The sequence below is a fragment of the Notothenia rossii genome (genome assembly GCF_949606895.1).
Source record: "Notothenia rossii genome assembly, contig: scaffold_126, whole genome shotgun sequence".
Taxonomy (NCBI): Eukaryota; Metazoa; Chordata; class Actinopteri; order Perciformes; family Nototheniidae; genus Notothenia; species Notothenia rossii.
In genome coordinates, this window is record NW_027639814.1 from 97,013 (window position 1) to 118,514 (window position 21,502).

At 40.6% G+C, this 21,502-nt stretch overlaps 1 long non-coding RNA gene across 2 annotated transcripts; it reads right to left on the bottom strand.

Annotated features, from left to right (window-relative positions):
• Nucleotides 1–1,003: 1,003 nt before the first annotated feature.
• On the bottom strand, nt 1,004–8,399 carry LOC307027366. Of its 2 annotated transcripts, XR_013804606.1 has the most exons (8): nt 7,221–8,399; nt 6,861–7,180; nt 6,621–6,820; nt 4,181–6,500; nt 3,781–4,060; nt 3,541–3,700; nt 2,661–3,500; nt 1,004–2,060 (listed from the first exon to the last, which is right to left on the bottom strand). It is a non-coding gene; the product is annotated as an uncharacterized lncRNA (long non-coding RNA). The 2 variants fall into 2 exon arrangements; XR_013804607.1 differs by lacking the exon at nt 1,004–2,060 and adding an exon at nt 2,345–2,380 and having other exon boundaries at nt 2,701–3,500; nt 6,861–8,390.
• Between the last annotated feature and the right edge of the window lie 13,103 nt (nt 8,400–21,502).

A 21,502-nucleotide genomic window follows, 5' to 3' on the forward strand; every position in this document is an offset into this window, starting at 1 on the left:
TCACTGAGCTGTAGCTATCAGCCTCTCAGTCTGACAGATATGTCTGCCTTTACAGGTGCCAAAATAGCCTATATGATGGAGAGACAGGAGGACCCCTTGTTGCAGTTTCTGCAAGATCGTGGAACTGGAGAAGAAATCCTGAACAAACTCAAAAAGGACAAGGTATTCTTCAGAAAACATTCATGAATATCATCTACACAATGAAGAATCTACTTCAGCATCTACAGTGAAAGAGTAGCACATTCTCATGCCATAGGCTCCAGTACACTGCCTCTATATGGTCACTATCAATCCTCCCAAGATAGAGATATTAGTCTAACTAGAAGTACAGTACTGCATAACGGTATAGAATATGACCGCCGCTAATGTTTCTCACACACACACACACACACACACACACAGAAACACACACACACACACACACACACACACACACACACACATGTGTTTTATTCATTTGGCCTGTAACTTTCTTGAAATAGAAAGCAAAAATGTTGGTTTCTCAATTAGGTATAAATATGTAAATTTGCAAAAAATAATTTACGTAGTTTGTGACCCATTGCAATTGAAATATGATCCTGTTAACATGTTGTTACTTTTGTTTACATTTGCAGATTGATTCGTCAGTAATTAGTCTGATGTCTGAAGAAGGTCTGGCAAAGTACATCCCACATTACGGAGACAGACTGGCAGCTGTAGCCTTCTGCCGCAACAGTCATTGTGGAGATTCAGTAGCATCTAGACGAGGTCCACTGGACAGAATAAGGGCAAAGTGTTGCTCCAGACAGACCGTTAACAGACAGCTTAATGGGGATCAATTCAAAGGAAACTAAAATGCAAAGAGACAGGCAAAGAGATTAGAAATTGGGTGGATGAATTTCAGTGAAGGCGACAATGCTTTCAAACAGGTGCCAACTGTAAAGGGCGGGACCCGGCATGTCTGACAGGCAGACACAACTCAGAGAAATCCAAGAAATGGCTGAGTCCCTTTTTTCCCAAATGGTCTCTGCAAGTCTCTAAAACTGACAGACCATGTCCGCAGGATCCGAGACTTTGCACAAAACGAGATTGACCCAGATTGTACAGTTGAGGATCTGTATGAAAAACCCAAGTGACTCAGATTGTACCTTTGCACCAAGAGAAATGTTCAAGAGGCAAACAGCTTTACTGATGCTTCACCAGGAACACCCTCAGAGGTCATAAGAAACCCTTCACACGATGTGAAAGAGACAAAAGGAGAACGAGGACCTACTGGATGTGTTGGATGCACATGACTGCCACCTGCTGGCCACTGAAGGTAACATTGCTGGCCTCGTGTCTCAGTTGGGTCACAAGAGCCTAATCCAGACACCAATGTTTCTAATTGACTGTTGGAAGCTAATCTTACAAACCTTGGCAGATACTTTGTATCCACAGAGGCTCGTTGAAATAGTGGAAGAACGAATCCCAACTCCAAAGCGTGTAAAAGACCTTCTGGAATATCCCAAAGAGATGACAGCCCCTCAAAACACTGTGGCAAGGCGTTTGCTGAAGTGCATCGGTGAATCTGACAACACCACTCCTCCGGCTCTCCGGTTCTGCACGGGGGCTGATATGCTGCTGGGACACGGCATCACAGTTCCATTTATAGACACTTCCACATTCCAGTGTCGACCCCGGGCACATGCATGTGGGTGCTATCTGATGTTACCAGTCAACTACCAAAACTACCCAGACCTCCGCAATGACTTTGATCTTATTCTAAGAAGCTCAGTCTGGGTAATGGACATCATCTAAGTCACGAGCCTAAGAGCACATGCACACAATTGCGAGGTCGGATGTGCTAATGTATCTTTTAATTGATTTGATATTCACTTTAGTCGTATCAGTCTTATCCAGTATCTGAACAAGCTGAGTGAAAATGGCTATGGACCCACACAACAGACTTGGAACCTTATTCTTTCCAGTTTCCACATTGCCATTATTATCAGAGCTTGTTCAAGCATTTTAGAAATGTTATCAGAATTATAGTTGAAACTACTAAATTCACTTTAGTTAAATCAGTCTCAACGATTCTCTACCTAATTCACTTTAGTTAAATCAGTCTTAACGATTCTCTACCTAATTCACTTTAGTTAAATCAGTCTCAACGATTCTCTACCTAATTCACTTTAGTTAAATCAGTCTCAATGATTCTCTACCTAATTCACTTTAGTTAGATCAGTCTCAACGATTCTCTACCTAATTCACTTTAGTTAGATCAGTCTTAACAATTCTCTACCTAATTCACTTTAGTTAGATCAGTCTTAACGATTCTCTACCTACTTCACTTTAGTTAAATCAGTCTTAACGATTCTCTACCTAATTCACTTTAGTTAAATCAGTCTTAACGATTCTCTACCTAATTCACTTTAGTTAAATCAGTCTCAACAATTCTCTACCTAATTCACTTTAGTTAGATCAGTCTTAACGATTCTCTACCTAATTCACTTTAGTTAAATCAGTCTCAACGATTCTCTACCTAATTCACTTTAGTTAAATCAGTCTCAATGATTCTCTACCTAATTCACTTTAGTTAAATCAGTCTCAACGATTCTCTACCTAATTCACTTTAGTTAAATCAGTCTCAACGATTCTCTACCTAATTCACTTTAGTTAAATCAGTCTTAACAATTCTCTACCTACTTCACTTTAGTTAAATCAGTCTCAACGATTCTCTACCTAATTCACTTTAGTTAAATCAGTCTCAACGATTCTCTACCTAATTCACTTTAGTTAAATCAGTCTCAACGATTCTCTACCTAATTCACTTTAGTTAAATCAGTCTTAACGATTCTCTACCTACTTCACTTTAGTTAAATCAGTCTCAACGATTCTCTACCTAATTCACTTTAGTTAAATCAGTCTCAACGATTCTCTACCTAATTCACTTTAGTTAAATCAGTCTCAACGATTCTCTACCTAATTCACTTTAGTTAAATCAGTCTCAACGATTCTCTACCTAATTCACTTTAGTTAAATCAGTCTCAACGATTCTCTACCTAATTCACTTTAGTTAAATCAGTCTCAACGATTCTCTACCTAATTCACTTTAGTTAAATCAGTCTCAACGATTCTCTACCTAATTCACTTTAGTTAAATCAGTCTTAACGATTCTCTACCTAATTCACTTTAGTTAGATCAGACTCAACGATTCTCTACCTACTTCACTTTAGTTAAATCAGTCTCAACGATTCTCTACCTAATTCACTTTAGTTAAATCAGTCTCAACGATTCTCTACCTAATTCACTTTAGTTAAATCAGTCTCAACGATTCTCTACCTAATTCACTTTAGTTAAATCAGTCTCAATGATTCTCTACCTAATTCACTTTAGTTAAATCAGTCTCAATGATTCTCTACCTAATTCACTTTAGTTAAATCAGTCTCAACGATTCTCTACCTAATTCACTTTAGTTAAATTAGTCTCAACGATTCTCTACCTAATTCACTTTAGTTAAATCAGACTCAATGATTCTCTACCTAATTCACTTTAGTTAGATCAGACTCAACGATTCTCTACCTAATTCACTTTAGTTAAATCAGACTCAACGATTCTCTACCTAATTCACTTTAGTTAAATCAGTCTCAACGATTCTCTACCTAATTCACTTTAGTTAAATCAGTCTCAATGATTCTCTACCTAATTCACTTTAGTTAAATCAGTCTCAATGATTCTCTACCTAATTCACTTTAGTTAAATCAGTCTCAACGATTCTCTACCTAATTCACTTTAGTTAGATCAGACTCAACGATTCTCTACCTAATTCACTTTAGTTAAATCAGACTCAACGATTCTCTACCTACTTCACTTTAGTTAGATCAGTCTCAACGATTCTCTACCTAATTCACTTTAGTTAAATCAGTCTCAACGATTCTCTACCTAATTCACTTTAGTTAAATCAGTCTCAACGATTCTCTACCTAATTCACTTTAGTTAAATCAGTCTCAACGATTCTCTACCTAATTCACTTTAGTTAAATCAGTCTCAACGATTCTCTACCTAATTCACTTTAGTTAAATCAGTCTCAATGATTCTCTACCTAATTCACTTTAGTTAAATCAGTCTCAACGATTCTCTACCTAATTCACTTTAGTTAAATCAGTCTCAACGATTCTCTACCTAATTCACTTTAGTTAAATCAGTCTCAACGATTCTCTACCTAATTCACTTTAGTTAAATCAGTCTCAACGATTCTCTACCTACTTCACTTTAGTTAAATCAGTCTCAACGATTCTCTACCTAATTCACTTTAGTTAAATCAGTCTCAACGATTCTCTACCTAATTCACTTTAGTTAAATCAGTCTCAACGATTCTCTACCTAATTCACTCTAGTTAAATCAGTCTCAACGATTCTCTACCTAATTCACTTTAGTTAAATCAGTCTCAACGATTCTCTACCTAATTCACTTTAGTTAAATCAGTCTCAACGATTCTCTACCTAATTCACTTTAGTTAAATCAGACTCAACGATTCTCTACCTAATTCACTTTAGTTAAATCAGTCTCAACGATTCTCTACCTAATTCACTTTAGTTAAATCAGTCTCAACGATTCTCTACCTAATTCACTTTAGTTAAATCAGTCTCAACGATTCTCTACCTAATTCACTTTAGTTAAATCAGTCTTAACGATTCTCTACCTAATTCACTTTAGTTAGATCAGTCTCAACGATTCTCTACCTAATTCACTTTAGTTAGATCAGTCTCAACGATTCTCTACCTAATTCACTTTAGTTAGATCAGTCTCAACGATTCTCTACCTAATTCACTTTAGTTAAATCAGTCTCAACGATTCTCTACCTAATTCACTTTAGTTAAATCAGTCTCAATGATTCTCTACCTAATTCACTTTAGTTAAATCAGTCTCAACGATTCTCTACCTAATTCACTTTAGTTAAATCAGTCTCAACGATTCTCTACCTAATTCACTTTAGTTAAATCAGTCTCAACGATTCTCTACCTAATTCACTTTAGTTAAATCAGTCTCAACGATTCTCTACCTAATTCACTTTAGTTAAATCAGTCTCAACGATTCTCTACCTAATTCACTTTAGTTAAATCAGTCTCAACGATTCTCTACCTAATTCACTTTAGTTAAATCAGTCTCAACGATTCTCTACCTAATTCACTTTAGTTAAATCAGTCTCAACGATTCTCTACCTAATTCACTTTAGTTAGATCAGTCTCAACGATTCTCTACCTAATTCACTTTAGTTAAATCAGTCTCAACGATTCTCTACCTAATTCACTTTAGTTAAATCAGTCTCAACGATTCTCTACCTAATTCACTTTAGTTAAATCAGACTCAACGATTCTCTACCTAATTCACTTTAGTTAAATCAGTCTCAACGATTCTCTACCTAATTCACTTTAGTTAAATCAGTCTCAACGATTCTCTACCTAATTCACTTTAGTTAAATCAGTCTCAACGATTCTCTACCTAATTCACTTTAGTTAAATCAGTCTCAACGATTCTCTACCTAATTCACTTTAGTTAAATCAGTCTCAACGATTCTCTACCTAATTCACTTTAGTTAAATCAGTCTCAACGATTCTCTACCTAATTCACTTTAGTTAAATCAGTCTCAACGATTCTCTACCTAATTCACTTTAGTTAGATCAGTCTCAACGATTCTCTACCTAATTCACTTTAGTTAAATCAGTCTCAACGATTCTCTACCTAATTCACTTTAGTTAAATCAGTCTCAACGATTCTCTACCTAATTCACTTTAGTTAGATCAGTCTCAACGATTCTCTACCTAATTCACTTTAGTTAAATCAGTCTCAACGATTCTCTACCTAATTCACTTTAGTTAAATCAGTCTCAACGATTCTCTACCTAATTCACTTTAGTTAAATCAGTCTCAACGATTCTCTACCTAATTCACTTTAGTTAAATCAGTCTCAATGATTCTCTACCTAATTCACTTTAGTTAGATCAGTCTCAACGATTCTCTACCTAATTCACTTTAGTTAAATCAGTCTCAACGATTCTCTACCTAATTCACTTTAGTTAAATCAGTCTCAACGATTCTCTACCTAATTCACTTTAGTTAAATCAGTCTCAACGATTCTCTACCTAATTCACTTTAGTTAAATCAGTCTCAACGATTCTCTACCTAATTCACTTTAGTTAAATCAGTCTCAACGATTCTCTACCTACTTCACTTTAGTTAAATCAGTCTCAACGATTCTCTACCTAATTCACTTTAGTTAAATCAGTCTCAACGATTCTCTACCTAATTCACTTTAGTTAAATCAGTCTCAACGATTCTCTACCTAATTCACTTTAGTTAAATCAGTCTCAATGATTCTCTACCTAATTCACTTTAGTTAAATCAGTCTCAACGATTCTCTACCTAATTCACTTTAGTTAAATCAGTCTCAATGATTCTCTACCTAATTCACTTTAGTTAAATCAGTCTCAACGATTCTCTACCTAATTCACTTTAGTTAAATCAGTCTCAACGATTCTCTACCTAATTCACTTTAGTTAAATCAGTCTCAATGATTCTCTACCTAATTCACTTTAGTTAGATCAGTCTCAACGATTCTCTACCTAATTCACTTTAGTTAAATCAGTCTCAATGATTCTCTACCTAATTCACTTTAGTTAAATCAGTCTCAATGATTCTCTACCTAATTCACTTTAGTTAAATCAGTCTCAACGATTCTCTACCTAATTCACTTTAGTTAAATCAGTCTCAACGATTCTCTACCTAATTCACTTTAGTTAAATCAGTCTCAATGATTCTCTACCTAATTCACTTTAGTTAAATCAGTCTCAACGATTCTCTACCTAATTCACTTTAGTTAGATCAGTCTCAATGATTCTCTACCTAATTCACTTTAGTTAGATCAGTCTCAACGATTCTCTACCTAATTCACTTTAGTTAAATCAGTCTCAACGATTCTCTACCTAATTCACTTTAGTTAAATCAGTCTCAACGATTCTCTACCTAATTCACTTTAGTTAAATCAGTCTCAACGATTCTCTACCTAATTCACTTTAGTTAAATCAGTCTCAACGATTCTCTACCTAATTCACTTTAGTTAAATCAGTCTCAATGATTCTCTACCTAATTCACTTTAGTTAAATCAGTCTCAACGATTCTCTACCTAATTCACTTTAGTTAGATCAGTCTCAACGATTCTCTACCTAATTCACTTTAGTTAAATCAGTCTCAACGATTCTCTACCTAATTCACTTTAGTTAAATCAGTCTCAATGATTCTCTACCTAATTCACTTTAGTTAAATCAGTCTCAACGATTCTCTACCTAATTCACTTTAGTTAAATCAGTCTCAACGATTCTCTACCTAATTCACTTTAGTTAAATCAGTCTCAATGATTCTCTACCTAATTCACTTTAGTTAGATCAGACTCAACGATTCTCTACCTAATTCACTTTAGTTAAATCAGTCTCAACGATTCTCTACCTAATTCACTTTAGTTAAATCAGTCTCAACGATTCTCTACCTAATTCACTTTAGTTAAATCAGTCTCAATGATTCTCTACCTACTTCACTTTAGTTAAATCAGTCTCAACGATTCTCTACCTAATTCACTTTAGTTAAATCAGTCTCAACGATTCTCTACCTAATTCACTTTAGTTAAATCAGTCTCAACGATTCTCTACCTAATTCACTTTAGTTAAATCAGTCTCAACGATTCTCTACCTAATTCACTTTAGTTAAATCAGTCTTAACGATTCTCTACCTACTTCACTTTAGTTAAATCAGTCTCAACGATTCTCTACCTACTTCACTTTAGTTAGATCAGTCTCAACGATTCTCTACCTAATTCACTTTAGTTAAATCAGTCTCAACGATTCTCTACCTAATTCACTTTAGTTAATTCAGACTGTCAGATCCAATGTTTGATATGTTTTCTGTTCTTCTTAATATGCACACCAGTATGAAAATGGGTTAGTTAAAGTTAAGCTTGTTTCTGATTTTTAATGGGCCTACCACTATTCAAATACCAATTCATTTTGATAATGACAAGAAGGAAATATTTGTTCCAACATGAATAAACAGTTTAAGAATATCATGTTGTTTGTATTTATCTCATGCATTGCAGGCCGACACTAGTTGCTGGTATACTTTGAACAGAGTGTTGTCACATTGTTACCTGCAGCCCAAACCCTAGCAAACATAAATATGAATGAAACCAAAACTTGAACAAAATAATTACCACATTTGATTGTACATGTGCATCCATGAAGCCACTGACAATACACGGGAAATGTTGTACCACTAAGGTGACATTTAACAGCGGTGTTATTAATGAATGAATTACTAGTTGCTAGAAAATGGACATCGATACGTTGAATAAATGCCTAATGTATAGACATGGTTAACCACAAGAGCTTTTGAAAGCTCAAGCTCATACACATATGCTGCTGGATATAGGATAAGATATTGACACTATCATTGATGAATACAAAATGTACAGTGCTTGTAACTGAGAAAAACAGGAACAGTAAGGAAGCACAGTTAAAGGTGGGGTAGGTGAGTTTGAGAAACCGGCTCGAGATACACTTGTTATATTCCATGGACTGCTCTTAACATCCGATAGCAATGAAGATCTGAAGAGCTTTCACAAAACATAGGCCTACATTAAAAAATGTCACCTGTGGAAGCCGTAGAAAGCTCGACCAATCAGCCGGCCCGGCTAAAGTGACTGGATGGCCTACCTGCCTGTCAGCCTTCATCTGTGCACAAACTGATCTCTGCCCTCATTGGTCATGTGCGCGTTCGGGGGTGTTGGAAGAGGGGCTCTGTGAGGAAGGGGCAGATTGTTTCCGGTTGTGTATTTTCAAATTCTAGCCACTCGAGCTGGTTTCTCCAAAATGACATACCCCACCTTTGATAAACTAAAGTGGTAATACTATTCCACTCAATGGTAATGAATTAAGCTATCATATTTGCGAGTTCCTCAGACCACTCAGTTAAAGATGAGGGGGCAAAGAGCCTCACGGATTGTCAGTGGTATGTTTGTGGGGAAAGTAAGGCCTGACTCTAACATGATCAGAGGTCAAATACGTCTCTGTCCCAAGGGATGGTTGAAAGGAGCGTGCAGGCCTGTTTTCAGGCACCGAGGTTGCTGTGTGGAACAACACAATCCTCAGAGCCCCACAGCTGTGGCACAGTATACATCACGTCAGGATGCCACTTGGTACATTGCAATTCTTTGTTGGCCGGATTCGATAGATGCGTTCACACCGGAGTGCTTTCCCTGTTTAGCTCCGTTAGTACCCCTTGAGCCGGGCCGGATGGGGCAGTAAGTCAGGAATCAAACACCCAGCCGGCCACGACCAGTTTCCTTTGGTGCCATTTTCCTGGATTTATTTGTCATTATATTTACAGCGTTGCTGCCCGAAGTGATAGCCCTACACTTTAAATCTACTACCCCAGAATAAACATATGGACGTGGGTTACTATTTTTTTTAAAAAGTGCAAATCTATTTAGGAACCTATCCATGTGAACATATTTTAAGTGGAGGTGGACCTCAAATCCTATAGGGGGGTCCGGGGGCATGCTACCCCGGTAAGATTATCTTTTTAAATGTTGGACTTAAAAGCATCAATCTGGTGCATTTTGAGGGGGAAATAAAGAGACTACACCCATATGAAACAAAAATGTATACATTTAAATAATCATAAATCATAAGAACATAACCAATAACCAATAACATACCATATCCAATATGAACAAACATTGAAACTTGTTTATTTATTTGTTTTTGGTTCATTTATAGTTGTGAGTGTGTCTGGGCTCCTGAATCGGCCTCTCCTGTCTCCCTCCTCTCCCTCCTCTCCCCCCTCTCCCCCTCACCCGTCTCCCCCCTCTCTCCCCCCTGCTCCTCTTTGAGGCAGCAGCAAAGACTAGTTTTAGCTCTCAACACGTTTTTAAAGTTGATCTTATCTTTTTTCACCTGGTTAACATTTTGTGTATCTTGTATTCATGCATATTTGACTCATCACTCGCTCTTCAAACTGAAATATGTGTTTACATAAATGGTGACCAAACCGTTTGAGACCCACTGAGAACTTAGACTAAGTTAACTACACTGAACAAAAATATAAACGCAACACTTTTGTTTTTGCTCCCATTTCTCATGAGATGAACTCAAAGATCTAAAACATTTTCTAAATACACAAAATAACAATTTCTCACAAATCTGAAAGAATCTGTGATAGTGAGCACTTCTCCTTTGCCGAGATAATCCATCCCACCTCACAGGTGTGGCATATCAAGATGCTGATTAGACAGCATGATTATTGCACAGGTGTGCCTTAGGCTGGCCACAATAAAAGGCCACTCTGAAACGTGCAGTTCTGCTTTATTGGGGGGGTCTGGGGGGGTCCGAAAACCAGTCATTATACCTCACGAATCGAGTGGCCTGTGTTCGTCGTCCATACCCCCACCACCACCATGGGCCACTCGATCCCTAACCCTAACCCTTCACTTTTTATCACTTCCAAAAACTACTCTAAAATTACAGATTCATATATTTTTTAACTTTTTGGGGTTAAATCTTTCAATCAACTTCAGTCCTGATCAAAAATACCAAATCTTAAATTATGTTCAGGATTTGAACCCTTGAACTGCCAGTTTGAAAACATGAATTTGCGTTTTCTATGAAAACAAGTAAAAAAAGGCAGTTATTTTCCATATAATGAACGTTGGGGGGGGGGGGGGGGGGGGTCGGCTTTGTTTCATCACAGTGTTGGATATGTCAAAGATTAACAACATTTATTTTGGTGGATTATTAGTTTTTGCAAAGAATCAGATTAAACAAAAAACTCACACATGAGCCCTCGTGTCCCACCCCCTCCCATTATCACCACATCTTTTGATCTCTCCTCCATACCGCTATAAAGTCATGCAGTTTGTAATGTCAGGGTTTTATAGGAAGGAATAGGGAGGGAAAGAGTTCAGTTTGTGCTTTTTACTGTTTATCACCAGATGTGACATTTTACCTTTGAATTACATGCTTGTTATTTCTTGGTTTCTTTGCCTGTTGTATAATGGAGCCCTGACAGCCATGTGTGTGTGTGTGTGTGTGTGTGTGTGTGTGTGTGTGTGTGTGTGTCTGTGTGTGTGTGTGTGTGTGTGTGTGTGTGTGTGTGTGTGTGTGTGTGTGTGTGTGTGTGTGTGTGTGTGTGAGAATGAGACAGGAGTAAGTGTGCTCTCATGAAGTTTTGTTTTTCATGTGTCTCTGAGGTAAACAGATGTATGATCTTGACCTCCATGTTTTGAATTGTTTGAACTTCAGAGTCCTTTGATAACGTCTCTTTGTCAAACAGACACAGCCATACATACACTCCTTGAAGGAAATAAAAACACCTGCTGCAAAGACAAAGCTTCAAATATGTGTAGTTTGGCTGGCTGGTCATTTCATTCCTGTGATACGCAACAAGCAGTAAGATGAAGAGGAGCTTCTCCATAGCCGTGGGAACATGTTTCAAATGGGGGGGGCTGCGGGGATGACACCACACCAGGGCCGGTTCTGACCCATTTGCTGCCCTAGGCAAGATTTTAGCTGGCAATGAAAAACCTCTACAAAAGACCAATACACTACAAACAGAGAAACATATTGATATGGTGGACAGCTTATATAACAAGGCTTCAAATGTATTTAGTATTGTATGAACATGTTTTAATTGGGGGGTGGACTTCAGATCCTCTCAGGGGGTCCGGGGGTGTCCCTCCGGGAAGATTTTTTTAACATTTTAAAGTAAAATACTTCAATCTGGTGCACTTTGAGCACCCAATTACTAGAGACCTGATCTAGGGGATACAGCTCTAAACACCCATATGAAAAAGATCGGTTAGTATGTGAACATAACCGATAACCTCCCATAGCCAATAACAAATAAATGTAGGCTAACTTGTTTTATTTTTGTGGTTCATTCATATCTTATTTTACCAGTTAACATTTATTTATGCATATTTTTAAATCTCTCCAGTTTTAAACAATATTTTTGGTTTACTGTCCTATAGTACATTGGAATGATTTCAAACCTGTTTTTATTTATCCTAATAATTATAAAGGTGTGCCTTTGAAGTATTTGTTTACATAAATTGTGATCAAAACGTTTGAGACCCACTGAGATAACTTAGACTAAAGTGAACTATCTAAACACTCAGAGTCCTTTACCTCACTGAGCCTCTCAGTCTGACAGGAGAGGACTCTCCCTCCACATTATTGTAGAAACAGCTTCTTATATCCGTTAGCGCAGCAGAAGCTAACAACAATCCCCGCCGGTACCGGGGCACCCCCCCTCTCTATCTATCTATCTATCTATCTATCTATCTATCTATCTATCTATCTATCTATCTATCTATCTATCTATCTATCTATCTCTCTCTCTCTCACTTTTGCTGTGAGCTGCGGGCGCCCGATAAGCCAACATTCCCCACTTTCATCCCTTACAGCGCCCATCGTACAGGGCAAATGGAAAATGTAACCGGGTTGAAAAGGGTGTTATCTTTACTTAATTATGAATGTTGTTACATCAAGGTGGAAAATTCGTTTTTTTTGGTATTATATTTGCATTTAATATTGTGGAAGTGCAGATCCCCTGTCCTCCACCAGGGGGTGCTGCAGCACCCTCAGCACCCCTACTTCCCACGGCCCTGCTTCTCTGTGGGACAAGAGGTCTCATGCAGCCCGTAACTTCAGCTGCAGGACTCATCCTCTGAAACAGAAACCCCCTGAGGAGGAGAATCTGGTGTGGATCTGAACTGTGCTTGAAAGGAGTCAGCACAAAGATAAAACACTTTTTTGCCAAACAGTTTGCCTAGGTTCATGCTTATCAGGGTGTTTCTGTTTCAGAGGATGAGTCCTGCAGCTGAAGTTACGGGCTGCATGAGACCTCTTGTCCCACAGAGAAGCTCCTCTTCATCTTGAGGGAGTGAGAGAAAAAGAGAGAGAGAGAAAGAAAGAAAGATATAGGCGAAAACTGCGACTTGCTGTAAACCAAATCTACTTTATATTGTTGTCTCTGTACACACACACTGTACATCCAGACACACAAAGACTTTAAAAGTCTTTTGCAGTGGACATTTTTGTCTTGAATGACTAATTTGCGTAGTCCAATCGAATGATAGCGGAGGGCAAAAGCGTCAACTCGTGACGTCACTCCGAAGACCCGCCCCCCCCCCACAGCAGAACAACAAAACTAAGATGGCGGCCTGCACTGAGCGTGTGCGGCATGTTTAAGGCGCCTCGCGGCATCCGTAGGGTTTGTTTGTTGTGTTTGTTAGTCATTGCACCGTGAGGGAACGGGAGCCCCTTTAAACCATGCTTTAAACACTGAAAACCCGCAGCAGGAAGGAACATATCACCGACCAATCAGAGGCCCGCGCTGTCTGAGAGGAAAGTGACGTCAGATATCTGCGGGCCAATCACAGGAAGGCCGGAAGTCCCGCCCCTCGCCTCCTCAACTGGAGCGCGCCCGCAGAAGAGCCAGAACCCGAAGCAGCAGGTAAGAAACACATCAAGTAAGACATGCATTAAGATAGCAATGTATTAAGTTAGGAATGCATTCAGATTAGTAAGACCGGCGCGGCCCGGTTCTCCTCAGGTCCGGGTCCCGCACACTAGCTGAGGGAGCGCTCGGTTTACAGCTCGGGTTAGCCCCTCTGTTTACAATACAATACAATGGGGCGTTATTTGCACGACCACGTGTTAAACATGGTATCATCAAAGCATTCCGCACAGGTCGTTGTAACAGAACAAAACAAAGAGACACACTAACATGTCTCCTGCTAGCCTGTAGCCTCCAGGCTGCAGCGAGGGTTAACTCTCTGCAACCCGGTACTAGTATCTATCTACACTAGAATCTATCTACACTAGTATCCAGGACTTTAGTACTTAAAACCGGCGCTTTTTTTACTTTAACCTGCACTCACCTCTGCTCACTTCTGTAAATATATTGAACATGTTCATTCAAATGCACAACTTTATGTCAGCATGTTGATATTTACCTTCTAGTGTATTCTCTGTTTATGTTTGTTATCACGTGACGAGCAGCGCCTTGTGTCGCGCGGCTGAAGTGAATCTGGTGTGATCTGATCTGCTTTAGGACTTCATGATGTAGATGTTTTCATTGTTCCTCAAATAACATGTTATAAATGTCTCAGAGATATTCTCTTAACACAGGGTACTGCCAGGGTCAGGGTCTCTTGCAGGGCTCGACATTAAGGTCTGCCCGATGGCCCGGGGCCATCTAGTATTTAGCTCGGGCCATGAAGCCTCACCTGCTGGTTGCCCGATCGGGCAATCTATTATGCCAGTATCATGCAGCTCGCGGATCCAGTAATGAGTGACCCGACAGTCAAACTAAACATATCTATAACTAGTTACGGTAGTTTGAGAGGTGATTAAAAAAGCTACGTGTGATATTCTAACCTGAAGTGTGTGTTTTGTCCGCTCACCGCTGCATGTGATCATGCAGAGCTGCGTGTCGACTCGTCAGCAGCAGCTGATCTCTCTCTCCCGTCAGATTAGACTTCACTCGCGTTTATGTCCATAGCGATCAGATCCAGCTAGTTCTAGCTAATGATATGACTACCTGCTTATTAAAAGACACCGTGACCTAAACAATAAGTGTCGCTATGCAACCGGGTGAGGCCACAAATTATAGCGCAGCATTATGCATTTGTTTACATGCCTACCGGAACCCCGAGGCATTACCAACAGATCAACGCACAATCAACCCATACAGCACATCTCTTTCTCCACATTAAGTGTTACACATTAGAATGGACTACTCTTGTCTGTCACATATTCTTCTTGTCTGTCACATAAGTGGCGCAACTGAAGCGGTATTGCGCTAAAGGGAAATTATTTTGACCGGACATTTTGACCGAAGAGATTTATATTTGCTTGCTAACGGGAACTCTGACGTCGCCATTGTGTGTGCTTCGCGGATGCACTCGGCTGCTCGGGTCTGCTCGGTCAGCTTCTGGATGAGGAGGCATTCCTTCGACCAACTTACAGTAGATAACATTACAAACATTTTGAACAGGGGCCATAATAGTGTAAATAATGTTTGTTTTGGCAGTTATAGCTGCATGTAATGTTTTCTACTTTTGTACATCTGGGAAGGCATTTGCCTTCATCAGATGGAAAGTGTCTTGACCAACAACTTAAGTATTTATTATAGCTATGCAGGGCATGCAAGAGAGCAAACACAAACAAGTGAAATGAAGAATACAATTGAAATTGTAATATTGTGGTGGTTCATCTTGTAATTCAGTCTAGAGAATGCACCAGACAGCATCTAAGACCTGCTAACATCTAAGTGTTCTAGGGGGAGCCCCCCCAAACCCTTCGTGCGTCATTTCGTGCGCGCGCATTTTTCAGGGCAATCTCTATTGGGCTCAGGGCAATCTGTAAATTAGCTTAGATGGCCCACAGGATTTTGGGAAAAAATCTAATTGCGATTTTTCTGACAAATATTGCGATTGCGATTCGATTTGCGATATTTGTTTTGAAGCGACCCAACGGAAGTTTATTGTAAAATGCGGCCATATTTCCGGCTAGGTAGGTCGCATCACCGTGCTCCCGCCTCTAGCACTCCTGCAGCCCGAGCTACGAGTGAAATAACTAAACTTACATGAAACTTCCGTTGGGTTGCTTTAAAGTCAAGCTTCAGTTTAAGATTCACTCTGTAATAGAAACATGTGATGGAGCATTACTAACCTGACTCAGATGGTTCACCAAACCATCTAGGAAAGCTCCACTGGAAGCCATTTGGAAAAGTATTTCAAAAATACTTGGCAGGTGATTGGATCAATCTGTCATATTTGTATTTATTTATAGAAGGACCTTGCATACAAAAACATTAATCTCAGTAAAGAGAAGAGGTGTAATATGCCAGTTTATAGCTAATGGCTAATTTCCATATGTGTTCCTCAGGCAGGTTCATAACAATCAATAAACAAATAATAACATTGCATGACCTCTATCAGTCATACCATTTTAAAACCTGATTTAAGTACTGCTCAATAAATGAATACATAGTACACTTGAAATACACTTACATGATCTCGGTCACTCAAATAATTATAAGGCCTGATTTAAATACAGGTTAGGAACATAATACTTAGTACACTTCAAATACAGTTAAAGGTGGGGTAGGTGAGTTTGAGAAACCGGCTCGAGATACACTTGTTGTTATATTCCATGGAATGCTCTTAACATCACGATAGCAATGAATATCTGAAGTGCTTTGAAGCCGTGGCGCTGTAAAAAGCACGACCAATCATCTGAGCCGGCTAAAGTAACTGGATGGCCTACCTGCCTGTCAGCCTTCCATCTGTGCACACACTGACCTCGTGCCCTCATTGGTCACGTGCGTGTTGGAGGAGGGGCTCTGGGAGGAAGAGGCAGATTTTTTCCGGTTGTGTATTTTCAAATTCTAGCCACTCGAGCTGGTCTCTCCATTCTTACCTACCCTACCTTTAAATAAAAATATCTAAGATATAGTATGACAATTCAGTTCAAATAAAAAAACCTCAGATTACAGCGTAATTCATGTTGGCATGACTGGCTGCTTAATATCATTTTTTTTCACCATAAGAAAACGAGTTAAAATCAGCACAGGTTTTAAATTCAACTGGAAGAGTATTCCAGTGCTTGATGGCCGTAAACGGAAATGCTGATCGTCCAAAGGCGCCTCAGAGGGATGGTCTGGAGTTTCTGCAGCTCTGCTCACGGCGAAGCTGCAAAAAGCTCCTTAACGGTGTTGCTGTAGAATTGTGAATGATTCTGAAAACCAATCGAACTCGGGAAAGACAAGACTATCAAAACTGAAAAGTTTGTATTTGGACAGTATATTGCAATGATGGTGTTTGAATGGCTTTCTATCCATAACTTTGAAGGCTTGTTTAGAAAGAACCTCAGGTGGTCTCATAGCAGTCTTAGCTGCTTGGGACCAGCAGGTTATAGTGAACATGTGATGGTATCATGGCATGCAAAAAGGGTTTCAATGCTTCTGTGGGTAATGAGTTCCTAAAACGTTTACATTTGAAAATGTTATATTTCAGCTTTCTAGTCATGGCTTTCAAAAGTCCAAGATCACTCCCAATCTGTCTATCACCTTCTATCATGGGCCACTTCTGATTGGTTAACAAGGGCTGGTACATGTGGAGCACAGCACTTCTGATTGGTGTGGATGACTGACACACAAGAAGAACAAAAAAAAAAAAGTTAAAAAAAAATCGCAGCCTTTGCGATTTGATAATCGATTAATCGTTCAGCCCTAGTTCAGGGTCTCCAGGTTCAGGGTCTCCAGGCTCAGGGACTCTAGGTCCAGGGTCAGGGTCTCCAGGGTCAGGGACTCCAGGTCCAGGTTCAGGGTCTCCAGGTCCAGGGTCAGGGACTCTAGGTCCAGGTTCAGGGTCTCCAGGGTCAGGGAGTCTAGGGCCAGGTTCAGGGTCTCCAGGGTCAGGGACTCTAGGTCCAGGTTCAGGGTCTCCAGGTCCAGGGTCAGGGACTCTAGGTCCAGGTTCAGGGTCTCCAGGGTCAGGGACTCTAGGTCCAGGTTCAGGGTCTCCAGGGTCAGGGAGTCTAGGGCCAGGTTCAGGGTCTCCAGGGTCAGGGTCTCTAGGTTCAGGGTCTCTAGGGTCAGGGTCTCTAGGGTCAGGGTCTCTAGGTTCAGGGTCTCTAGGTTCAGGGTCTCTAGGGTCAGGGTCTCTAGGTTCCTCCCCCGTCTGAGAGAAACGTGTCAATAAAGTTTCTTTTGAAATGTTTCCATAGCAACATGGACACGGAGCTGTTAATGGAGTGTGTGGAGGAGGAGCTGGAGCCATGGCAACAGTTCGAGGAAGATGATGAAGATGAAGAGGAGGAGTACTGTCAACCAGGTGAGAAAACAGACAATAACTCATCTTCATCATCACACTCTTCATCACTCTCTTCTTCATTTGTTGTTTTTGTTGACCTCGTGTTTAGTGGCGGGTGTGTTTGATTAATACCTGTCTGTTTTTCTGTAGAGGACAAATGTCTGTCTTCTCTCCCAGCCGCTGAGACCCCGCCCCCCCCCAGGCCCACTCCACCTGCCCCCCCTCCGACAGGTACCTGTGTGTGTGTGTGTGTGTGTGTGTGTGTGTGTGTGTGTGTGTGTGTGTGTGTGTGTGTGTGTGTGTGTGTGTGTGTGTGTGTGTGTGTGTGTGTGTGTGTGTGTGTGTGTGTGTGTGTGTGTGTGTGTGTGTGTGTGTGTGTGTGTGTGTGTGTGTGTGTGTGTGTGTGTGTGTGTGTGTGTGTGTGTGTGTGTGTGTGTGTGTGTGTGTGTGTGTGTGTGTGTGTGTGTGTGTGTGTGTGTGTGTGTGTGTGTGTGGTATTGCAATGTACCGCGATACCCTGCCGTTAAAAACGTTACTGTTCCTCCGTTTCATTAGTTTAAAGAGCAACTTCCAGGTTAAAGCCACCTGTGAATAAATGTGTAGGAAAATGATGAATAAACTAGATTTTCAAAAAAATATTCATAAACATACACTACAGTGACATCTGGCGTCGTTTTAGTCAGACATTTTCACTTCCGCATAAAAAAGCCTCGTCACGTGACCTCCCACGTGTGACGTAACATGGGGGAAACAAGGGGGAGAGCGGCCGGTGTAACGTATTAATAAACATGGATCCCAATGCTAGTTTCGACACAGAAGAAGTTGAACATGAATATTCGAATGCATATGACGGACCACAACCTTATAATGATGAGCCTGCTAGGCGTCCAAGAGACCAGGAGCAGCCAAGGATTAGAAGAAATAACGGCCATGGGAGAGAAATGGAGCTGTGGTGTGAGGAGAACCAGTGGAGAACAGAGCAGCTATCTTGGTGAGTGACCGGCGTTAGCTACAGAATGTTAGCTAACGTCACATCACAACATTGTGAAGTTAGCTATCATATATCAGGCTATAACTAAAGTAGTATTGATAATATAGTAACGTTACTGGCAGGACTGTTGATACTGATCCATAACAGAAACTAATGCGCAAGTATCAGCCGTATCTCGCGTTACCTAATGCAACTCCACACTACGGTGCTGTGTACCGGAGGAGAGAGAGATACGGCTGATACTTGACGATCTGGCGGAGAAAGGTTGTGGAGCCTCCGTTGATATGCCGTTGTAAATGGCTTGATGGAAAGCAGGTGTGTAGTCGGGGAGGGTGCACAGCTGATTGCAGCAGGTGAGTGGAGGTTGAGCCGGGAGCCAGGAGTGACAGCCACCATGCACACACAAACAACACAGACAGGGGGAAACAAACACAAAGGAGACGGCTGGAGCAGTACAGCCACCACAGCGTTACCTAATGCAACTCCACACTACGTCTTACGGTGCCGTGTACCGGAGGGGAGAGAGAGAGCAGCGAAGGGGGGGGGGAGAGAGAGAGAGAGAGAGAGAGAGAGAGAGCAGCGAAGGGGGGGTAGAGAGATGTAATACGGTTTCCTGATAAAGCTGTGGAGAGTATGTGCTGCAGGGAGGTGGATGCACAACGCACCCAGGAACCAACGCTAGCTCTGGTTCTTTTCCCGTGAGGGAAACTGTGGACTCGATGCCCTGACAAGCTGGAGTTTGTTGAACCTGCACAAACTCCAGCTCACCATGATTACAAATGGAGAAATGCAATGTAAAATTACCGAAAAAATACCAGCTCACTAAAACACAACCGCTCAAACCAACTACAAACTACTACCGCGGATTGGGCAGAGAAGGAGTCTGAGAAAGTTGCTCCCCCATGTGACGTAATCTGACGCGTTTGATGTTAAAAAAAAGCAGTTTTTAAGAGCAGAGCTCAAAACGGCTCTTTCCCTCTGAATTCCTTATGTCTCGTAAAACATATCAAATCCTGCATTCACTTTTTTAATTGTAATTTTAAGGCAAGGTTCAGCATAAATGTAGAAACCCCCCCCCCCCCCCCCCCCCCCCCCCCTGCAAGTTGCTCTTTAAAGGAAGGCTCCACTCATTAGATAGTTCATACAAACTTCAGTATTTAGTGAAACATTCTGTTTAAACCATGCCCTGAAGAAATCAGCGATATTCCGGTAAATAATGATTTTATAGCTCTTTTTGATCAAAACCTGTATTTTCCGTCAGGCAGCTGCCATTTTCACGTGATCCGAAAAACTAGGCCGTGACGTCATCTATGCGTTCACTTTGTAAACACAACAAAAACATGGCGGAGTATTTGAGTTCGGACTCGTCAGCCGAGGAAGAGAGATTGGATGGGGGAATTCAGCCGTCCAGGTTCGAGCCAAGAGGCCAGGACCCTCAGGACTCCAGGGACAGTGAGGATGAACAGCACGGGGATCTTTGCTGGAGATGATCCCTTTACTCGTGCAATTGATTTCGGGGGGCGAGTAGGGGGACCTGTACATGAATGGTGTACTTGCGATCGGTGTGTAACCATGGACAACCCTCTTATGAACATATGTTGTCATGAGCCTGAAGAGCTTGAAAATAAACTGTTCCCAGACGACTTGGATTGCATCTGTTCACACGGGGAAGTCCACACTGCGGTGTTAGAACAGCACTGGTTTCCATGAAGGGTGTGAAACACACCTCTTTGGCTGAACCAATAAATGAAAGGTGGGTACATTTGACGGGTACAGCCCTTTCTTCTTTGCATTATATACTTTACTATTATTATTATTATTAATGGACATATCAACTGAAGACATTTGATTTGGTGAGGAAGTTCTGGATTAAAGATTGAATTGACTTTATCAAAAGTTTTATAATGACGTTTACATTCTAGGAGGAAATGATTTTCATCCTCAATCTGATGGCAATGTTTGCACAACCTGTCGTTCACAGGAGTATTTGTGTATCGACCAAATTCAATAAGAAGCTTATGGTTGTTAATTCTAAAGCGTGTCAAATGGATTCTGTCTACAATATCATGGCAAGGACATGAAGGACAATGACAGATCATTTTCAAAACCAAAACTTTACTAAGTATAGCCATGATCAAAGAAATCAAAAAGCATATCTACAGAAGGCACTCTTTATAGAACAATGTGGGCTAGGAGTCCAAACACAGGGCTGCCAACATTTGAGTTCAGCTTGGAGGGAGATGTTATTTTGGTGAACCGAAAAAAGAAACGTTCATGTGTACAGTGTTACAAATGTATTGAACATGTACCGGGCGCTACAGTGGAACACGCACATACACAGTGTACCCGCAACTCTTACAATCAAGTGCTATTTTATAAGTGGGGGGGGGGGTCCTCATCTCCTCTAGGGGGGTCCGGGGGCAAGCTCCCTCTGGAAGATTTTTTTTTTTAAATATTGAAGTGAAATGCATCGACCTGGTGCACTTTGAGAGCAAAATGAATTTAAGGACACATCTCTCAACACCCATAGGAAACAGAACTGTAAACAGATGTTCTTTTTCTTTATGGATATTTTATAAATCACTCTCTTTTTAAACTGTATTCTTGTTTCACTGTCATCGAGTA